The sequence below is a fragment of the Belonocnema kinseyi genome, chromosome 7, assembly GCF_010883055.1.
Source record: "Belonocnema kinseyi isolate 2016_QV_RU_SX_M_011 chromosome 7, B_treatae_v1, whole genome shotgun sequence".
Classification (NCBI taxonomy): domain Eukaryota; kingdom Metazoa; phylum Arthropoda; class Insecta; order Hymenoptera; family Cynipidae; genus Belonocnema; species Belonocnema kinseyi.
The window spans coordinates 45,679,380-45,684,744 of NC_046663.1; the positions used below are offsets into that span (position 1 = coordinate 45,679,380).

Genomic DNA, 5,365 nt, shown 5'->3' on the forward strand with positions numbered 1-5,365 from the left:
GCAACGTTAAAAGAAATTACGTGGCAAGTCAGAAAAATGGGAGAGGGGAAGTGAGAGGAAATTAGGGAAGAGTAAGTAGGGGAAATGATGGAACGGGAACTAGGGAAAATAATGAGAGGGGAAATTAGGGTAAGGGCAGTAGAGGAACTGAGTTTAGGAAAGTTAGTTGATTAGGGAAATTGATGGAAATGCAGGGAGTGGAAGTAAAGGAAATGAGGGAGGGGGCGAGTAGTGGAAATGACGGGAAGGCAAATGAGGGGAGAGGAATTAAAGAAAATGAGATTATATAAAAAGGGATTATGGAAAATAAGGAGAGGGAGAGTAAAGGAAATTACGTAAGAAGTAGGGAAACTGGACGGAGAGGAAGTAGGATAAGTGATCGGAGGGAAAGTAATGGGACAGAAAGTGGAGGAAATGATGAGAGAGGAAATTAGATTAAAGAAAATTAGGGAAATGAGTTTGAGGGAGTTAGAGGAAATTAGGGAAAATTAGAGGAAATGGCCTGGAAATTAGGAAAAATGGGGGGGTATGATAAGTGTGGGGAGTGGAAATTAGGGTGAGGGTAATAGGGGAAATGAGTTTATGGGATTTAGAGTAAATTATGGAAAATGAAAGGAGGAGAATTTAAAGAAATGACGTGGGAAGTAGAAAAATAAGGGAAGGGAACGTAGGATAAGTGAGTGGAGGAAAAATAGGGAAATGAAGAGAGAGAAAGTAGGGGGAATGAGAAGAGGTGGTTAGGCCAAATAAGGTTAGGGGAACCAGGGAAAGTGAGGGGAAACTAGGCAGAGGAAGTAAGGGGTAATGTGGGTGAGGAAGCAGGCAAATTGACGGGAGGGGGAGTAAGACGAAATTAGGTGTACCAACTTTTGGTAGAAATTGCATCTTTTTTGGCAATAGATCACAACCGTTTAGTTGAAAATTAATCTGTTTTGGTTGCGAATTGAACTATTTTGTTAAAAGTTCGTCCTTTTGTTTGAACTCTACTTCTTATGGTTTAAAATTAAAATCCTTTTTGGTTAAGATATCAACTATTATATGTTTTGTTTTTGCTGAATTACCATTTTTTGTTCAAAATGTAATAATTGTTTTGGAATGCTTTTTTAAGTTTTTAAATTTTTGGTTTAAACTGAAAATTTAACTATTCAGAATCTACTTGAAAATTGATCTGGAATTCAAAATTCCAGTATTTTGCTAAAAATTTATCTTTTGTGGTAGAATATTAATCTTTTTGTTGACTAATTCATCTTTTTTGCTGAAATTTAATATATTTTGTAAAATATTATCCTTTTACAGAAAAATCTGAAAATTCCTTTTTTGGTTCAGAAAAAAATTTTTTTAATTGAAAATTCAAATATTTTTAATTTTTTAACTGAAATTTTAACTATTATACTTTATTTTGAAAATGTATCTGTTTTGATGAAATTTTAACTATTCTTTTAAAAATTCGTCTTGTGGTAAAATCTTAATATTCTTGATGATTAATACGTCTTTTTGGTTGAAAATTCATGTATTTTATTAGAAATTAATTAAATAGAATTGAATTTGCGAGACTAAATAATTTATTAAAAAGGGAAATGACCTACTATTTCAGTAACTCGAGTTTATTAAAAATATTATATCTTGCAGGGGATAGATAAGAAGAAAATGCGAAGTAAATCTTGGAATTTGTATTGTACAGTCCACATTGCACATTATACTACAGCGCAGTATGAATGAATGTTTGTTGATAATATGCAACCGGGAAAAATGGCACGTGTCAAAGAAACATTCAGAAAAAAAATTTCGAACCAACCTGAATTATTTTCTTACCTATAAATGAAAACTTGGTTTAACCAAACAAATTTTGGTTGCTTTAAGAAAATATTTGATTGACCCAACAACATTTTTGGTTCAATCAACCAAATATTCCATCTACTAAAAGATTTTATTAAAACTTTAAAACAACCCAAAAAAAGTAGTGTGGCCAACCAAATATTTTGTTGTCCATATTTAATTAATTAATAAAATTTATTTTAAATTAAATTTAATATTAGTTAAATTTAAAATATTTCTTATTAGTTATTATTACTGATTTTATAAATCTAGAAATTAATATTAATTAATTAAAATAATTAAATAGTAAATAATGATATGGTTGAACCAACAAAAATTTTGTAGATTCAGGTAAATCGTTTTCTGAGTGTATATATAAATTCTATAAATACACGTGATAATAAAAAAGCAGATTATAATAAATGAGAATACTGAAACATTCTACTTATTGCAGAAATGCTTGCCAAAGTATTAATGCGTGACATAATTTGATTTCCGTCTAATCATCAGACAGGAAAAAATGTCGACCTAATTCAATTTGTTTATCAAAATGAATCAGAAGAATTTCTATGAGAAGCTAAAACGATGTAAATAAATCAAATTCCACACAAATTCAACAAGTATACATAGACAAATTGATTTCATTTTTTCAACAACAAAAAAAGTATTTCATTTACCTTATATTCTATTGAATGGGAAATTTTTATCTGGACATTATTATTTTTATATATTTTTGAAAAATTTAACAAAAATGATTTGTGAAATAATTTTTAAATGCTCATAGACAAAATTTCAAAAATCAATATAGAAGCTAATGCAAAAAATTAATCAATACTATATTTATCATCTTTAAAATGTCTATAATTTCAATTTAAAATTACAGTTTTGAATGCACAGTTGTAAACAGTTTAATCTTGAAGCCTTGAAGCTAGAGTTTTTTGCTTCAAAACCATAAATTCGAAATTTTTTGTTAGAATTTTCTTCATTTTTTTAAGGTTTCCAAATTCAAGTTTCACAATGTTGTCTGTTAAAATTCAAATATTGCAAATGTCAGAACAATTGATCTATTAAATACTTAAAAATGGAAAATTTTCATATTGAAAGCTTTGATAGTCAGTTTAAAGCCTTAATTTCAAGCCTTAAAAATGAGAAGATTTTAGAACCAGACATTGAAAATTGATTTTTTTTAATGTTCCAAATATTGAACATTTCAAACTTATCTTTAAAACATCGAATTGACAGGATTAAAATGGTTCAATTTCAAAAATGGGAATCATAGCGATCTTGGTTTGTATTCTTATTTTAAGCTTTAATTTTCATTGCAATATTTTTAAATTTTCCGATTTGGAATTAAAGATTTTAAAAAATTAATAATTAAAATTGTAAAATATTTGGTTGGTTAATTTCAAAATAAATACTAATTCTAAATGAACTGTTGAAAATTAAACAATTTTAAATAAAAAAGTAAGATTTATAGTCGAAATTGTTTCTATTTCAAACGGTGATTTTATTTAGAAATAACACAATTTCAATTTCTAGGCGTTTCAACTTTTTTCTAATGAAATTCTTAAATTTTCCATCTAGAATTTGTGAACTTTGTGATTTTCTGCTTTAAAATTTTGCAATTAAAGCCATTTTCAATTTTGGACACTTTTATTTAGAAATGATTTAAGTTCAATTTTTTTTATTCCATTGAAAATATTATCTTATTTTTCAAGATTTAACTTTATGTAAAAAATTTTCACTTGAAACGCTTTCAATGCAACTTCGTTCTTTTTTTAAAATTGCAAACGCTTTCAATTCGAAATTAATAATTATTGTCAAGAAAAGAATTTTAAACTTAATATTTAAAAACTTGGTTAATAATGGAATTTAAATTGTCTATATTTTTAACCCTTCGTCACACAGGTTGTTTTTGCATCTTCCGTCACACAGGTGGGTCATTTATGCCCGGTTATTCTTTTTTCTATCTTAAAAGCTTTAAACAAATCTGGAAAAATTCATGTGTATTCCACGGAGCTTCTACTACATGTTCCAATTGTTTTTAGAATTAAATATGTAACTTTTTTCAAAATAAAAATATAAATATAAACAAAAACTTGAGAAAATGGAAATTTGTTAACAAATTAATAACTTTAAAATAAATAAATATTAATAAACTAAAATTTGGGCTTTTAAAGATGAAACCATGACTTGTCAGTAAAATATAGTCCTATGTCTTTCAGTTCCAAAAAGTATATTTATTTGCACACTTGAAAATATGGTAATTTTTTTGTAATTCATGCATATAATAAATGAATGAAAAATCCACTTTTCTTTCAATTAACGACCAAAAAAACAGAAATTTTTATAAAAAGAGATGAATTTTCAAACCGAATTTTATAACTGAAAATTTATCTATTCCATTTTTGGTATGGAATTAATCTTCTTGATAAAAAATTCAAAAAATTCTATTAATAAATATACTTAAAATTTCACATAGGTTTAAAATAAAATATCAGATTTGTAAATATTATTTATATTTACGCAGAACTAAAAAAACTGCGACTCAATCAAAAATAAATATGCATCTTTTTGGTTTAAAACTCTACTATTCCAGTTGAAAATTGATCTTTTTTTAAATTCTTCACTTTGATTGAAAATTAGTCTTTTGTTAAAAAATACATTTTTTAGATGATTCATAATTTCAATAGGAAGTTAATCTCTTTGGTTGAAAATCTAACTATTCTCTTTGAAAATTAATTTTTTAACTGAAAATGTAACTATTTCACTTTTTTGTCATTTTAGTTAAAAATTTAACATAGGACAAATTTAGTAGAATATTTAAATTGTGTATTGTAAATTCGTTTTTTTAAATTACTTTTTTAAATGATAATAATTGAACTATTTCGTTTTGGTAGGAAATTATAATCTTCTTCATTGAAAATTCACCCTTTTGGTTGAAAATTAAACTAATTCAGTTGAAAATTCATCTTTCTGTTTTAGGATACGACTAATCGAATTGAATATTTATTATTTGAGTTGAAATGGATGGACTTAGGTCGAAAATTTAACTATTTTTTTTTTATATTTTGTTGTTAAAAAATCATTTTTTAACTGAAAATATTAATATTTCATTTTTGGTAGGAAATTAATCTTCTTGATTGAAAATTCAACTATTCCCGTTAAAGATTCATAATTTTAGTTAAAAATTTATCTTTTTAATTTAAAATTCAACTAGAACTGTTTACAAATAGAGCTGGAAAAGGGGCTATTCATACATAAATTTCGGTACAAATAGTCAAAGTTTGTTTGGTACGGGTAGAAATTTCCTTTTATCAATTTAGGTAATATTCGTCAATTTCTTTGTAAATTTAACAGTTTTGCTGAAAATCCGTTTTTTTGTTTTTGAAAATTAATGGTTAACCTGAAAATTTAACTTCCATTTTGGTAGGAAATTAATCTTCTTCGTTGAAAATTGTGGGTCCGGATGCAATAAGGGCACATAAAATTTTTTCGTGCGAAAACGAAGTCCCCTGGAGGCTTTAGAAAAAATTTTCGAATTTTAATT

At 26.3% G+C, this 5,365-nt stretch overlaps 1 protein-coding gene across 3 annotated transcripts in view; it reads left to right on the top strand.

Moving 5' to 3' along the window:
- Positions 1 to 5,365, top strand: part of LOC117176992 (serine/threonine-protein kinase OSR1) — an 86,991-nt gene that overhangs the window by 24,795 nt on the left and 56,831 nt on the right. The window lies entirely within an intron of this gene.